Source organism: Echeneis naucrates, chromosome 23 (assembly GCF_900963305.1).
Source record: "Echeneis naucrates chromosome 23, fEcheNa1.1, whole genome shotgun sequence".
NCBI classification, from domain to species: domain Eukaryota; kingdom Metazoa; phylum Chordata; class Actinopteri; order Carangiformes; family Echeneidae; genus Echeneis; species Echeneis naucrates.
The window spans coordinates 3,614,900-3,633,051 of NC_042533.1; the positions used below are offsets into that span (position 1 = coordinate 3,614,900).

At 42.3% G+C, this 18,152-nt stretch overlaps 1 protein-coding gene across 1 annotated transcript in view; it reads right to left on the reverse strand.

The window, feature by feature from the left end:
- chrm2a (cholinergic receptor, muscarinic 2a) overlaps positions 1 to 18,152 on the reverse strand; it is a 55,102-nt gene that overhangs the window by 1,679 nt on the left and 35,271 nt on the right. The gene's annotated exons all lie outside the window — the stretch shown is intronic.

The following is an 18,152-nucleotide window of genomic DNA, read 5'->3' on the forward strand; positions in this document are numbered from 1 at the left end:
TAAGAAGAAAACATTTAGATTGATGAGAACGTTGAATGCCAACAACACTTGCTTGTCTTGTTTAATGCCAGAAATCTGAAATCCAATGACATTCTCAAGCCTCCTCCATGTTCACTAAGTCCAAACAGTGATTTTATGGGAGAATTGCGGTTGTTAGTGATGATTTACTAACTTAACACAACGACATAAAACAAAACAACATTGTTAAAGAATTGGAAAGAGAAAAGAAATAACACCAAACAAATAAAAGAGCACAATGGTGACTGATGACACATCGTCTCTTTGGATCATCTAGTTTTACTTATTTTAGTCTTCCATTACACCACAAACCTTCCAAATGCAACAACAACAACAACAACAAAAAAAAAAAAGAATCCATTGCAATCTTTTAATGCCTAAAGGTGTGAGCAGAGATTATCGACGCACATACACCCCTCTAAATCGGCGACCTTTTCTCTGTCGGATCAGCTTTTAGTCTAAAAGCAACACTGACAATTTCGTCTATACACCAATTAGACTGGTAATTAGAAGCACAGATATCTGGCACTGATTTTTTTCCCATCATCACCGCGTAAATAACATCGCTCCAGAAGACACCTGCTTCATTGGGGGGGTGGCGAAGAGATAAAAAGAGAGAGATTGCATGACCTGAGGACATTAATGTGTGATGAAATTTAGGATGTTACAGCGATGGCTCAGCGTGGTGTCACAAAGTTTAAAATAAAGCATGATTGATTACAAATGAATCAATGGAAGGAGGACTTTTTGTTGTGGGTTTTTTTTTTTTTTTTACTTGCTGGAGGAATCAGTTTTGTAAGATTCATTTTGTCTGTTCCCAAATGTTGAGTTTGAAACTCGTTTAACAGCAGACTTTTAAGGATGATTAAAAACTGACAGAGGCAGTGAATTCCTTCAGGTACTAATCCAGGTGATGTCTAAAAAACAACAACAACAACCACCTGTCATTTCAAAGCATGTGCACCTCCGCTGTTATCTGCATGGCGCTTATTTTTCCCACGCAGAGCGCTCGAGGCGTCGCCTGCCGATCCACTTTGACAGATACATTTTCGAACACATAAAGCCTTCAGACCAAATACCACCTCTCCATTTCTTTTGTTTTGTGCTTTTCTCCACCCCGACACCGCCATATTAGCAGTTGATGCACATTTCTATGTCAGTTTTTCCTTCATTGCACGGTCCACGCTACCAAGAGTTCACTAAAAACTTTAAAAGGAATTACTGACAAAATTGGACCTGGCATTTTATCTTCAAAGGTCCATTTCTGACTTGCACTTGAAAATCCTCCCGAAACAGCAAAATTAGTTTGATCCCCAAGTGACCTACTAGTTCCTTCTTTTTACCTTAAACACTTTGTGGTAGACGTTGCTTTGATTCATACACTGCTCAGTTCTGATATTTGGACTAATGCAGGTTGTCTGCTCCGCGTCTTCCAAATTCTTTGCAGTTGCATCGGATGCCTGAGTTCAGATTAAACGTCGTACTTGTTTGGCTTTTCATGCCTCAAGTTTGACATAAATATTGGCATGGTAGAGGGCTGCTGCAGTTTTTCCGTCATGCTCAGTGTTTTGGGAAAGAAACAAAAACTAATCAAACTTCATTGAAACGTTAAATCCAAATCCTTGGGGGGGGGCATCTTGATTTGGTTATTTCATCAAATCAAAGTTGAGGGCAATCCGTTTATCATAGTTCAGGCAACATCTGGAGTTTAATTATAAAACATATGTAGACTAACACCTGTTGAGATCACATTGTTAGATTTGTTTGATGACCAGTTAGAAACTCGTGGGTAGCTGCAGTAGTGCAGCTGCAGAGCCATCTTGTCCAAGACTTTGCCATTTTGGCTTAAGGACTTGAACAGTTGAACGCAGTTACATAGTAACTAGTGAGCATTCACTTATCTGCTGTGCCAGAAATCCCTAATCATTGCATTAGCCATGGAGCTAAGCTGGCCTAATCCCCATAAAGTGTTTAAGTCCACCATTTTATATTCAAAAATACCAACAATACCAATGGGACACACTTGTGGCTCATACAATACAAGTGGATTAGGGAAGTAAAGTGGATCAGCATAGATGGTCATAGCACAGTGGAGTCAGTTAACTCCCCTCGCTGCTCTTTGTCCACCTCCTGCTGCCATAAGCCTCGTGCCACACCTGCAATCTCTGCCATAACACAACAAAAAGCCGTGCCCCGGCTGGAGTCAACTAAAGATGTGCAAATCCTTTTTAGTTCAGTGTGGACAGCCATTTGGTTTCAAACACGGTCTGAAGGGAGTCTGGATTTTTAAAGCGTCACATTAGCAGGAAGCTGTTGCAGAAAAGTCATTAATATTTAATTCAACTGCAGTTTTAAAGTTTTGCAATCAGGTTTTTTCGCCCTAAAATTTCTTTATTTGAAGATAGAGGGAGTTTGGTTCAACAGGAACAGGCAGGTTTAACCCGGCTATCCATCACACAGTTTGCCCAAAAGTCTCAGTGCGACAGCGGTCTGTGCCGGTGCGACTGATGGAGCCCAGTCAGGACCTGAGCGACACCTTCATCATTATCTCAACAGGTGAACTTCTTTCCTGACAAATTAGCACACTCAATAGACCCGACTTGGCATCGTGGTTTCAGTCTTTCACGATGAAGCTCGCAGTTAATTGCGTGTGAGTAGATTTCACAAGCCTGAGTTTGCCTTTTTGTTTGTTTGTTTGTTGATTTGTTGATGTGTGTTGGAAACTTGAGACACTTCAGTTGCTGCCTTGGGAGGAAGTGAATAAATGAGTGTGAGCATTGTTCAGTGTTCAGACTTAGGAATTTCTGGAGCTGGCTCACTAGAGCTGAAAATTGCTTGTGCCCTCTGGGAAGCAGTGAGGGGACCAGTCCTCTGCCTTTCTCCAAAACTTCTGTCCTCTCTTTGTCTTTTGCTGCAAAGTCCAGGCTGGCCAGATGTCCAGTGGACAAATCCCAAGAAACAGAACAAAAAGTCAGAAACAATCATTGGATATTGCTTCAAGCACAATAACTGCAGTGCCTTCTATTTCAAACAAATATATCCTTTTACACAGGTCACTGGCTTTGGCATGGACAGCCCAACAGGTGTTGATGTAGCTTCAAGCACATATATAAGACACACTGTTACCAAGAGCGGCAGCTGTGCAGTTGCACTTAAACCGGCTCCCTTGTGTCCTGATACACATTTATTTCTTGGCGCACTCAACCAAGGTGAAGCCTTGGGCACTTGCCCCATGCTTTTGATGATTACATACATTTTCATTGCAGCGGCTCCACAAGTGTGCACGGGGTTAGGCCTTTCTTCATTCACTGGTTGTCTGAAAGCATGGCTGGAATGCAAAACCTGCAATCATCGCATTCAGTACACCTGGGGTGGCGGTCCATTTTCTCCCCTCTCAGCGGTGTTACAGCTCGTGGATATGAGCAAGTTTGAGAAGAAAAAGGACAAAAGCACGAGGCGCTCAACCTCAGATCAAGCCTTTCCTGCTTCAAACAAAAAACACAGATGTGCATCTCTGGCAAATGTTAAAGGAGGTGCTGTAAATACAACACCTCCAATTTAATGTGATAATAATAGTGATGGATGTGGATGCTTTTTTTTTTTTTTTGTGGCTGAGACAATCTCCCGCATCTTTTTGGGCTCCCCTCGGAGGTTAACTGCTTGCTTAGGTAAATATTGGCTCATTTAATCCAAAGTGAGCGTAAACTGCTTTCCAGCGGGGCTATCACTCAGGCAGGCTGACAAAGCACTGAGCTACACACACGGATGCACAGAAAAGAAAATGTACACAGATATTTGGAGCAATGTTTGGCAGGAAATGAAAAAGGTTCTGATAAGCATCACACAAACACACCGTCTCTATGCACTGATGAAACAAGGCCGCAAAAAAAAAATAATAATAATAATCACTTCCTTGAGCTCTTTCCACTGTCTCAAGGGTATCAAACTGTGAGGGATAGGTCCTGACAGTTGCCTGTAGAGAATCTGCATGAATATTTATTCAGACAGCGATCAAAATAATTTAGCCAACCATTTTCAGCCACTTGTTTGGGTAATGGATCATAATGGCAGTGGGTTAGATAGAATAGGCCGAACCTCAGAAATACAGTTCAGCACAACTGTCTCTGTCACAGTCCCTGTTGGACTCTGCTCACCTCACCTCACAGCCACGCCCACCTCATCAGGATAATTGCCCTCACCTGGACTCTTCCCCTCACCTGCTGCACTCAGCTGGTCCTAATCACCATAATTATATAAGTCTCTCCTGCCTGCAGCCTCCTTTCCAGCGTCTTCTTAGCTCTCATGAGACCTGCCATCATTTTTCTCTGGACTGACTTCCTGTTACCAAATGTGACTGTCTCTGACCTGGAAATCTGACCAGCCTTCTGATCCTGGCCTCGCCTATTCTCTGCTCCCCTCCCCCGGATGGCCCAGCCCGTTCGCAGCCCTGCAGTCAGCGCCTGCTCCAGGTCAGTGGCATCCAGCTTTACGGTCCGAACAGGTCCAAAACTTTCAGTCTCCTTTCATGATAAGAGAAGCAGTTGCTTAAGTGCTTCAGGTTAACTGTGGATGTCTGAGCTTCTTGTGGTCCTGGCTGCTTGTCTCTATCATATCGCATTTTCTGTCACCTCAGTGATGTGAGCTAAAAAAGACATTTCAGTTCAGGTCCAGTCTGTTTTTGATTCATGGATGGATAGTGGCACTGATAATGGTGTTTTCATAAGTTAGACTGGAGCATTCTGCAGGTGTGATGAAACCCCTCGAACCTAAGACCTCTCTGCCAGCGCTTGTGTCGGGACATTAATGGGGAGTTAATAAGCAGGAAATGGCATTCAGGCGGGCAGAAAAACAAGCTGTGATAATCTGCAAACAGTCAACTACCCAGAGATTCCCCAGAGAACCTGTAGGTGGCCATGTGTCACTGCGTGCTGAGTGAGGGGAAATGAGCTCAAAATGTACACAGGAGGATTTACATGGCTGTTTGTGTGAGTGGGTGTGCATATAATTTTGATTAAGAACGGAGGAAGGGGGGTGTATGAACGTGGGCTTGGCCAGGCACTCCTCCCACTTCAGATCCCAATCAAAATGAAAACTAAGTGACTTGCTCGGCTCCCTCTTTATTTCTGTGTATGAATTGTCTCAAGCCTCAATAGTGAGAGGCCTACATTTCTTTCACTGTGACCTTTAAACGCCACTTCATAGAAATTGAATTCATACTGATTTACCGCAAATTATCTTCAGCCGTACAGAGACGTCTTTAAGGTGCCCTCTATCAGATACGTTCCCCCCCATCCCTCTCCTCACCTCTTCTGAGAATGCTCAGATCAGTGTTGTGATATTGCAGCTACTTTGCTACGGCGGCCTCCACACCATCTGTGAAAAATGACAGTGTCGCATACGACCTCTGCTGTTCTGCCAGGCAGCTCGGCCAACGACTCCTGATTCACTGTAGGTTGCGACATTCAACCCCAGAAACAAAAATCTGTTAGATAACCACATTTCTTTTGAAGCTTAAAAAAAATTACTGAAAGCAGCTTTGAGCCTTTTGCTGAGCGTGGACTGAACAATCTCACAAGAGCCAAGTCACTTATTTTGAACAGATGCAGGTCAATGGAAAGCTCTAACCACAGCTGACGGCCTTCTGGGAGGCAATAAATGCTGGAGCTCAGTCCTCAAAGTTTTGAAGCAAGCTGGGAAGGTAAAAGAGATGAGTCACTTTCTTTAAAGCAGCAGATACGACTTGACAGTCGCTCCACCTACTCAAATGCTCACCATCTTTGCCTCACTTTGCACCGAACGTTTTATTTCAAGCAAAATATTTAACCTAAGACAGAAGAAAACCCAGCACCATGTATCCTCTGTTGATTTGGCTTTAATTAGCGCATTTCCATAGTTCTAATCATAATTGCCTCTCAAGAGTGCAAGCAGTGGTACGAGTTGTGTACCACCTAATACAATTTCATTAGTCTGAGTCTCAGTGGAGAGTTTCATTGTCTTATTATAGTTTAAAGTTGGCTGTGCTTCCAATATGAGTACAAATATACTGTGAATATCAATAAACTTAATCTAAAAATAATGTTATTATTATCTGCCAGGAACAAGGCACCACGTTAACTGAACCCCAACGCAGATCAGGAAACATTACAGCTTGGAAATCGTCTCTTTTTGCTTTTGTCCTCGTGGAAAATCTTCACAGGTGGCTGAAAAACGTTTTTGTCACTGGTTAGGCAACCAAAGGCATCTGCAGCTGCTCTGAAACAAGTTATAATCAACAGGCAGACGCAGTACACCAACATCTGCTGGGGGAGTCATTTTGGTGGTGAAATGCTGCAGGACATTGCCAGCTCGTAACAGACAAGCGTGTGTGTGCGTGCCACTGAAAGAATAACGTAAATGTGTGCCGTGGAGAAATCCTTTGCGCTGGAATAAATGTATTGACATTTCCATAAAAACATGCACACTTTTGATTATCTAATCTGTGTCTCATGTGGGCAAAAATAGAACATCTGATTGTTTCCTGCATGATACAGTGCATGCCTTTCTGCTCAAGGCTGTGATTCACACGTCTCCAAAGAAAAAGGGAGCTGCTGGTGAGCGTCACTCGGCCTGGGAACACCATCATGCGCCACATTATATGGCAATATGGCGTCTTACCATTTTGTTGTTATCTGGTAAGAACAGCTCCCACGCAATATACCCCCCCATGACAGTGACAATATATCCCATTTCCTTTTCTATATTGCCTCTGGGGCTCCCCTGCTGTCCCTGCTCCTTCGTACTATGCATGGCAATGAGACGGCCTGCTAGCCTCAGTTGCCGGCTCATTACTGATCTCGTATAGAGCACAGACATGGATACACTCTCCACCGAGCCTCTGCATTCATGTGGCAGCTCAGTAATCACCTCACGCAGGTGAGGAAGAGCCCTGCTGGTGCAGCTCTGGGGCGTCCTCTCACAGGCTTTGTTCAATTAAGCCCTGCTCTCAGCTGCCACCGGTGAACAAAGTGTGTAGTGTCACATTACCTAGTATGGAAATTTAAAAAGGACAGACAAGGTGCGACAGAAATAGACATACTTCACTTTTGATCTGGTGGAGAGCATGCAACGGCTAGCTAAGAGGAGTAAAAATAAAATGTGAAGCAGCATCTGCTGCAAACAAATGGAAAGGTCACCTTCTATTAATGTGGTGCAACGTTGCCTCTGAATAATGAGGCTCCGTTATGCAACCGAGCTCTCAGACTCTCGGTGCAGTGAGTGGCTCTGATCGCGCCACCGGCTCTGTGTGCTGACTGACTTTATGACCAGACATTTTATCTCAGGCCGATGAGCAATTATAACTAAACCTTTTGACTAGAGTGTGTTTAGGGGGAAGAACATAAGCCTGTTAATGTCATTCACTGAATGTGACACCCTCATAAAGGTTTAACACCATCGAAAAAGGTGTCAAGTGCTTTAGTTTACGTTGAGTAGATCAGGATCATTCAAGAAATGTCATGTGATAACACACGCTCCCTCTGGGGCCTGAGTCTCATTATATCTGAGTCCTGTCTCAAGGATACCTTCATGAATTCAGCACTGGAGGTTGACTTTGCAGTTTCCTGTTTCCTTGTAACGGTGTCCTCTTTCAAATTCTACAGATGTTCTGGTTTGTTCTGGTTTGTTCTCCCTCCTTTGTGCTTGGGTTGGATCTGTGGACACATAGTGCCTTTTAAGTTTTGTTATTTATGCATTTAAAAAAAAAAAATAAGTGGGGGGGACTAATCAGGTGTCAGTGCTCAGAAGACGCTCTTTGTCATCTTGACTCAAACTTGAGGGGACGTTTTAGAACTGACCACTTTCAAAGAAACAAAAGCTGAAACACCTTCAGCCTCCGACAGGTGCCTCAGCCCAGCATGATGGTGCTTCTTTTTGCTCACACTTTCTGCATCAGCATGTCAGTCTAAGGACTCCTAATCACTCTGCCACCATCACTGTCACCCCGGTACCGTCCTGTCCTCATTCCCTCGTTTGTGTCCTGCCTGTGATGTATCACGCCGGCACCATCCTTCGATAGAAAGCTGTGGTGCTCATTAAGATGGCGCAAGATAGCAAAAATGGGGGGAAAAAAACAGGGAAGGCGAAGGGAACGAGATAAAGTGTGTGTCTGCTGGATTTGTTCTACTTCATTGTTTCTGTATTCACCCTCCCCCCCCCGCTCTCTTTCTCCTGTGATTCAGAGTTTAGTGATAAAAAGCAGAGCTATGTTGCCCTTGGACAGGTTGTTCTATTTACAGTACCTGTTCCAGTTTTGTCATGTTACAGTAGGCCAGGAAATGATTTACATTACAGCACACATTAATCCAGAGCAGCATTCAGGGGGAACAACAGACTTACCCAGATGATACCCAACTATCGACATCCTTTCAGGGTTGGCCCAATTCTCATATGTAGCCACTTTTTTTTTTTTTTTTTTTTTAACTAAAACTTCAAGACTAAAGTTCGGTCCAAGCTGGCTAATTAATCTCTCCATCGCAATGTCGATCTCAAAATCATCTGTCCATCGCGTGCCACAGCCAAGGTTGTGAAAAACCCAGGAGCCCAAGAATTTCCTTCCCCCCAATGGTTACAGAGTGGGGCCATCTCTCTTTATCTTCAAACATTATGGAGACTCTTAGTCAGGCCATCAATTTGAGTGTTGCTTTGGGTAAAAGTGTCTGCCGAAGTTTGGTGCAATTTCTTGCCCCTAAATTCTTTTTATTTTTATTATTATAAAGAACAAGGGAAACATGGGAAACTACAAACTGCCTATTTCAGCGCGGCCTGATGGGACCTTCAATCAGAGGACCAGTGACGTATGAAGGCTCTCTGCAGCTGTGCACATGTGGTGGGATCTGTCTCGCATTTGTAACGAGGCGGCTTCGGCTGTGTCAGATGAGACGGGGAACGCGGCGCGCCGCAGCGAGGCACAAGTGGCCATCAGCAGTCCTGGCATTAATCTGAAGCCTATCAGTGGAGTTGGAAATAAAGCTGACAGATGCTAATCCGTGACAGTCAACCTTGATCCAGATAACAGATGCACCATCATCCAAAACTGAAAGCATTCAAACCTGATGGCCTGTCAAGCCATGTTGTCTCAGAGACGGGCGATTTCGACAAGACCCACTTATGTAGCTTTCTTGGTTCAGTTCCTTTGTCACTGGCTCTGATTTATCTGCTGATGAAAAGAAATTAATAGTGGACTAATGCAATAACATGGCCGTCAATTTGTCATCTTTTTGATATTTCACCTCAATGGCCTTTCTGAAATGGAAATCTGTTTTCACATCAACTTCTGCTACTCCAGTTTAGAGCTTGAATTTATGCAAAATCCTTAAAGACACATTGGAGGCCACCGTTCGGCTTCTTTCCAGAGTAAAATTCTAATAAGCTTCCCCCGCCGAATCTCCACTATATTTCACAGCCACTATCATCAATTATACATGTTGTATATTAAATACTCCAGCTTCACTATGTGCCCTCCTCTTATTTGCATTGCCTCGAGAGGCTGTCCCGCCTGGAATAACCATTCATAATGGCGACCGCTTAGTTAAACGATTTTTGTGAAGTTTAAAACAAAAAAAAAAAGATAAATGATCATCTCAGGGCTTAATTTTCTGAAAACAGGACCACACGGGAGAGACAAGAGAGACATTTTGATACCGCTGCTACTGGAAAGAAGACTTTTGAAAGACGAGAGGTGGCATATTTGATTTTTATTTAAGACATCTGTCTTTCTGTTCTGAGCACTGGAGACTGAAACACATTGTGTCGTGCTCGCTGCATGTGTCACACCATTTCTGTCCCTCTAATGAAGCTACGGCTTTAAAATAATGGGCCAAAACACACGTTAAGACAGGAATGCCCACCCAAACAAGGCCACCATTGTGAAATTTCTATGGCAAAGTGGAAGGAAAAAATGGTGTTTGAAGGTAAGAGGTCTCAGCTATGTAATTAGCCCTCTTCAGTTTGTCCTCCCCCTTTCTTTCAAAATCTCACTTCCTGCAGGGGACGATGGCCACCGGACTTTTGTCCTGAAAAGAAAGCCGCTCTCCCCCATTATGAACGGGGCTAATTGATCTTTCACATTTTGCTGGAACAACATCAGTCCACCAAAGCCAACGTCTCATCAAAACACCGCGCCTAGAGCCAATCACATCCTTCGCACCGAACATTCATTAGCAGACCTGCCGCTATTTTGTTGACATTATACCGAAAGGGAATGAGCCCAGGGGAACATGCTGTCATTTCTGATTCTGTTAATTCGCTAATTTTGATGTTTGTGTTGCTTGTAGCAACAATCCATAGAGAAGGCCAATATGTGACCCACTTTTCCATTATGCTGGATAACTGAGTGGATACATCATTTATATAAACCTCAACAACAGTTGGTCCTTTAAACCATCATCTGTGTACACAACTTATCCAGCTGAGTGTTTTCCTTCATTTCCTTTTTGCCCTAAGGCATCCTTCCATATGTACCGACATCCGTGTGATGGTAATTGTATGTGCTAGTCAATCACATGAGGATACTTCGGCTATCCACAAACCTGACTGAGCAAACGTTGTAAACATCGTAACTGGTTAAATGTAACACTAATTACTAATTTTATAGCTCAGCATGTAGAGGAATGGGCATTAAACAGGCACAGTTCTGTTTATAAATGACTGACAGCTCGTTTAATTAAATGACTAGATAAAAATAGGTAGTGTGTAATGGATTTTAATTGCACTAAAGCACAGTTTGCTTCCAAAATAAAAAAAAAAAAAAAAGTCCATGGCTTAATCCATTTTGATTAGAGCTCATTTCATAAGATTTGATCAAACCCCTGAAAAACTACAGTGTGAACTCAGTTATGAGGATCCAAATGAGCCGATTCAAGACATGCATACTAACAGTGGTGGCACACATTAGTGGTACCATAGTAATTTGGAGAATTATGCCCACATTCAGCCAAATTATGTTAATAGGCCAACTAAATTTGTCACTCACCGAGTGTTGCAGTGCCTTTGAGCTCCCACTAAATTAAATTTTTGGCAGCGCTGCTCCAAACAAGATTATGCCACATTACTCGGCATGATATACGAATACACGTCGACAGACCAACAACTTGCAGCACTCGTCGCTGCACCGGGGACTCGTGTAGAGTTGGACCACTTTCTGTCCTGCAACACAGCGAACCCTGCGCGTTTTGCAACGCAGTTACAAAATGTTGAGAGATTATTATGCAACAGTTTAGCTTCAGTTTGCAATTATTTTATTATTATTATTATTTTTTTTTTTTACCACAAATCAGCAAAGATGAAGTTTTTAGTCTGGGCCACGATCCCGCCTGAGCACTTGTACCTCTGCTTGATGACACAGTATTCACATCTTACTCAGTCTGCTGTTTGGTGGAGTCATCGGCGCCTCAGGCACAGAGGCAGCATACAGAGAAATCAGCCGAATTGGAAAGAAACGTCTCTGCTGCCAGATTTAGCTGCAACATTCGCACCATTGCTTTTATGGCCACCCTCATTCAACACAGTCAACAACTGGCATACATCCCTCAGTTTCTTTTTTCATGCAAATTGGAGAATTTTGCTATTTACTCAGTCTGACAGATTGACACAATACTAAATCAGGCTTCTTTTTTTGTGAAGTCAATAAAGATGGCATCCATCTGCTTTACTTTGGTTAGATTGGTGTTTATGGTGTTTATTTATTTTTTTTTTTAAATGCTGCCTGTGGTCATAAAAACATATTGATGGGTGACAAGTTAAATGCCGATTGCACTTTGTTTGAGGCACACATATCTTTGTTTGGATTGTTTTGTTCCCTCGACATGATGAAATGTACGAGTTAATGACGCTGGTGTGGATGCATTGAAAGGATTATTTGCAGACAGAGAATAAACAGCCAACAGGTAGCAATCACTGAGTTGTTCAGAGCCATGAAACAGAGGCAGACATAGATCTGATGTTGGTCCACCTTTTGATTTAGAAACAAATTCACTTGCATCATTTCACTCTTGATATAAAGTATCCATTACACCAGATTTCTTATTTAAAAGGCTCATTTTGGAGAAAGTGTGATTGCCACATCTTTTTAGATTACAACACAGACACTGAGGGCAACTTTGTGATATCACAACACTTGTTTTCGACTGTGTTAACGTACAGTTATGTATTGTTGCATAGGAAAAAAATGAATAAAAGTGAAAGTGAACAGGAAATGCTCTTATTTTAATTCGGATTGGAAATCTCTGCAATCATTATGGATGCCAAAAACATGTCCTTTTTACAAATTGGATAAAGCTTTTTCCAGCTTAATGGGGGAAAATCTGACCTCAAAAATCCAAAAGCATTCTCTTCAAACTCTGCCTCCAACAGAGATTGAGCACAGACAGCTTCTGGGCGCTTGAATGCCTACGCAAGTGTGACAGTGATGATGGAGAATTCGGATTAATTCCAATGGATTCATTCCACGTGTCTGCTCAAACTTTGTCATGGTGTATAATTTAGAAGAGGGAAAAAAAAAGAAAAACAGGGGGCAAATTTTGATCCCCTTTGTTATAATTTAAATCAGATGGCTGCTTGTTACACAAAAAGGAATAATTGACTGCAGTGAAAGGGCCCGAACGTCCCCGTCTCATGCAATTAGATTAAAATCTGTCTCGGTGTACCATTATGCTGCCATCATGGTGTCAATCAGCGCGAGAAGGTGGAGAGCAGCAGAAGAAGCCGGTGTAGCAGTTCATTATGTTAAGAGGGGAAGAAATGTGCAATGCTCTGTGCGGTTACACTGAACAATCTTGTTTCCTTCACTCATTTATACAGATCTTGAATCTCTTCCACAACGTCACACGTTTCAGTGTGACTTACTCCTTTGATGTTGTTTAATTTTCATTAACTGCATGTTTGCTCATACGCACTGTAAATAAATTGCATAATCTGCATATAGACCACCAACAGGCAAAGAGAGCTTCAGACAGCGTGCTGTAATGTAACTGTCACTATTGCATGCCATTTCATTCAAAAGGCTTTTGGCAATAGTTTTTTTTTTTTTTTTTTCCTGTTTGGGTTATTGGGAGAAAATGGGTCTTTGTAGCAAAATAAATAAATAAAAATAATCATGTTCTCTGAAAGTGAAAATTGCATTGTTTGGTTTGTTGAAAATAATATTTCGCCCCATTACAGCTTTCACATCAGTGGATTTGAATTATTTGTGTTTCCCTTTTACTCTTGCTTCTGCGCTGAGTCCTTCGTTACGATCAAAAGCAAAATGGGCTTGGAAATGAGTACGTTTTCTCAGCTGAACATTTAGTTCACGTGAAGCCGGCAATAGACAAGGCTATTTGCTTTAACTTATTATGATTGCACAATGTAATGACATTCAGAATGCTTTTCCCATGAGTCTGCCTGTCACACAACAATACTGTTTTATTGCCAGAAAAAATAAAGGCGGGATTCACATCCCATTGGGGTGGAGGGTGCATTTGTTTTCCCCAGTAGCCATTGGTAGAGATGGATGATAGTGGAGCTGGGATGGCTTCGGGTTTATTTCCTTCAACTTTTATATCACATTTCAGGAAGCCATTCTTTGTGATAGCTGGAATCCACGCAGCCAAACAACAACAACATTTAAAATCCAGCTAGTGGATTCCAAGACCCGGATTATACTTCCAACGTGCAATTCACAATTTCAATACACCACCCAGAAGCACTGAAGATTTTTTTTTTTTTTTTTTTTTTTTTTTTCCCTGCCTATTTTTGTCCTGTAACCTTCAGTTTCTATGGCCTGTTTTCTATCCATTCAACTGAAATGTCAACCTGGAAAATTGTGGCCACTGTGGAGTCAAAGAGATTTCCGATTGAGGCTCACAACGCACGCATCCGGTTCGACCTAAGCTGCAAGTTTCACAAGGGATTGTGCAGGATGGGTATAATTTGCTGTCTGAGCAATATGGAAGATTCACCGGCCTAAGGAGGAAGTACAGGCAGCTACAAAAACAACTTGTGTCAGGTATTTTCAGTTCAGTGGCTCCAACTAAACCAGGTGCCACAAAAGCAAAAGAAGTGGCTCACGTCCCACGTGGTTTCTATCAACTCCGGTCCCCACGCAGACAGACCAGAGATTTAGTGGTCCTCTAAACAAAAACATACAATTAAGACTACATCATAAATATGTCTGAATTAAAAAAGAAACCTGTTAATTTTGTTCTTTACTTTTTTGAATGATAGTAATCTGAGTAATTTAACATTTATTTAATGGGTTTATAAGTTTATTGCACTCAGGACAAGAATTTAAAAAAATCTTTAGCCATCTATCAAATGGAGGGATGAGATCAAACTCATTTAAGCTGAGTAATGTCAGCTCTAATGGCAGAAATGACTTATTTGGGAATAATCATAGTGAAAAGAAATGCTTCTCTACATTATTCTGTGAGCTTCAGTCTATTACTCAAACTAATGAGTCCATGACCAGGTGAAACTATCCCCTAAACCCCAAACTATCCTCAGCCCTAACTCGGATAGTTGTTCTTCAAAGCCTTCAATAAAACGTGGAAGGAGTTATTCATATCAAATAGCACTCTTGTTAAGTTTTTGAGCTCACCATCTTCTTATTTGTGCGTCAAATTCAACAAAAATGATGGATTGTTGTTAAATACTATCCCCAAACTGAAATGTAGACCATCAAGAGATAAATATAAACATGCTGAGTAGAGCCATGTGATTTTAGACTGTACAACATTAAAATCATGCATAATTAGCTCAACAACAAACAAATTTAACTTTTAAACATTTTTCTTACACAGATACTAAAAAAAAGTGACTTCAGAAGCCTGTTTCCTGAATGAAACTTGCTGCTGCTAAATTTAATAGATTTGTACCTCTTCTAAACTCTGTAGGTAGCTCGTAGCATCTAATTGGATCGTCAGCTGAGTGGAGTGCCTGCAGCTGTACAGCGGTGGGTGTGGTCAAATGAATTCAGACTGCAGGCGTTGACTGAGGAGTCGGTGCGCACACACTGGGCCGTGTTTGCAGACTGAAGAGGGCTTGAAATGGAAACGCTTGTGTGCTTAAAAGACACCTTTTTTTTTTTTTTTTTTTTTTTTTTTTAAACCTAAAAATGGGATAACTTGTGTTTCTGGAGATTGAGAGCAGCACATTTGCTCCATGCACTTATCAAAACGAAAAGCTGGTGTGATGAGATAAACTGAAATTTGAGTTAATGGGGTGAAATGAGGATAACGGGGGGGGAAGACACTTAATTTGAGGAGGATAATTGGGGTTTTACAAACCCTCTAGAAAAAACAAAACCCTTCCTATGTTGTGTTGGCTTGGTGTAATGCTTTTGATTTGTTTGTGCATTCTCTCTCTGTGTGTCTGTGTGAGTTTTGCTGGGTCCCCTGTGGAGCAGTGCTAAATGAAGTGTGGTCTTCACACACACACACACACACACAAACGCACAATAAAAGTGGCATTCTTGTTTCACAGTGAGCCGGGGCGGGAGGCAGTTCTGTATCAGTCACTGGAGGTTTTGTCCCAGCGGTCGTGACTGAGTTTTAGGTGATCCAAGTTCATATGAAATTTCACAGCTAAATTGTGCCTTTTTGTCTTGTTTTTATGAAATCCTTAAAATGAGGGAACATAAAGAGCTTTGATTGCTCTCTTGTGACTAAACAAGCCTGGTTGCACGATTTTGTCAGTGTTTAGATGGATAAACTGCCTTTGAGACTGATCTGCAGATCGGACAGTTTAGGCCAATAATGGGCTCCTTACATGTCTGCTAATCAGTCTGATTAAGAAAGGCTCAAGCAAAGCCAAGTAATGTTTTGTATTCCACTTCCATTGAGCATCTTTTCACTACTTTCTACGGCTGAAGCTCCAAAAATACTGCAATTCTCATGATGCCACTTGACGGCATCGCTCACTGAATCGCAAACTCCAAACACTTAATTTGTAACGTAAGCACTGAGTGTTTTCTCAGGTTGAATCGTTCATCATGAGGACAAAAATGTTTGTGAATGTGAAATAAGGTATTTCCTTTTCAAGAAATGGCCAAATTCAAAAGGTACACTAATTTTTGAGGATTCGTGGAACTGTAGCACAGCATCAGTAAAGGCAGAGGAGAAGCTAAAAACAATTTGTGCAATAAAAATATGGAAGTGTTAAGAGGAATAAAATGCCCTTCTGCTTTGTGTAACTCTGCCGAGTTACAAAATCAGTGTGTGTGCCAGATCAGTATATTTGTTACGAACCGAACAAAGCTGATGGAGACAATAACTCTGCAGCTCCTCCAGGAGGTCCAGCTCAAGTAGTCTTCCTATCAGTCTCAGCAGTGCCTTTGGAAATAGGTCAATTTTCTAGAACTTGTCACATGACCATAAACCTCTTCTGCTGAAAAAGAAGCAAAAACATCTCTACTAGTCTGCTGCCTCTGTCTGTCCCCTCTGTGCCCCCCCCCCCCCCCCCCCGGCTCAGCTGTGTCCATCTCTTAATCAGATAAGGACATTATATTTCAGGTCGTTGGCATTAATCAGGGTAATAAAGGGTCTCTGAGAGCATTTCTACCCATTAGTGTCATTAGGCTGCAGCTGAAAGGCGAGGTTGGAGAATCTGCCTGATCACTGCTGCTCGGAGGTGAGCGTTCCTCTTTCAGGTGGGACTATTGATCTGTTTACTCCCCCATGAGCTTGCCGGACTCGTAGGAGTTAGCCGCCACACAGGAGCTAAAAGGCTTGTTTTCTGCTCTGCCTCTTGCATAACAACTTCATTTCTGCTGCTTCTTCCCGGTTTTTGGAAATTAATACTGAGGGGGATGCTAATCGTGTTCTGCTTGGACATTATAATGGAAAGAAAACAAATACTGAGGACAAGTTATTGGTTAATGTGTTGCTAAAAAACAAAAAAGATTCAAATGGAGTTGCATCTATGAAACGTATCAAACAGATGTGACTAACCTCTGCAAATTTGTATGCACGCTCATAGTTTGTGGAGTGAATATAGCTTTTTGGTTTAATTTTCGTCATTTTAAAAATTCTTTTTTCCAGCTGAGGCAAACAGAATGAAAATGCTAATTCCATCTGGCAGTGACCCAGAGCTATGACTTTTGTCAAATCTATTGAGGGTGTTTGTGTGTTTCTTCTTGCAGTGATGGAGCGCTGAGTGCTTTTAATCTGCAGGCCTCATGCTCTCATGCTTTCATGGCGCTCTGGGTTTGATAAGCCACTGCTAAAGCGCCGTGTGTGCCCGCAATGGCAGGAAGCGAGCAGAAGCACTGCCAGGCGCCGGTCCAGCTGGACGGCCGCAGCTAGACTCCAAGGGACTGGCATCAGTATGCTACACTCAGCGACGCCGCCTTTATGTGGCGGTTCTGAGGGAGGGGAGTGGCTTTGTGAATTTGATTTATAGCCCCAGATTAGCAGCTGCATCAGAGGCTGGAAGTTGCCATCCTCTTGTGCATATGGAGAGATGCTCTTAGGGAATGAGGAAGGTATTGAGGAAATTTGCACGTTGAATTTTAACTAAGATCTGGCGTGTGTGTGTGTGTGTGCAGAACCTTTATTGTTGCACATCCTCCTGCTTGTGTGTGTGCGTATCTGAAAATGAACAACCTTGTGGACAGCGCGCACCAGGTCGGCCCTTTGCTCTCAGACACAGTCATGAAAGGACTATTATCAATGACCCCTGCAGCAATAAAAACACTGTCTTTATGCGTGAAAGCCTTGGAAGGCTGTCGTGAGCAGCCATAGAGGCCAGACTTCAGCAATGGGTCAGTGCACACTCTTAACAGAGAGCTCCTCAAAGTCTTCCTCCACTGCCAGCTTCCGTCATCCGAAAATGCTTTTCTCGCTACAGATTTCAATGATGTAATTGTCAGAAGTTCAGCCATGCATATTTTTCCTTTTTGGTTTGAGGCAAATTGGTACAGTTGTATGGTCCTGCTGATAAAATTGTAGAGACTGCTTCAATAATTTGAGACAGTAATAAAATGTTACCCCCCCCACCCCTTTTTTTTTTTTTTTTTAATATATATATATATGGGAAATTTAAAGCTGAAAATGACTTCAAACTGCTGGATGTTTACCTGGAACACCAAACCTGCTGTGCTGGGTAGCTGTTTACGCTCGAGC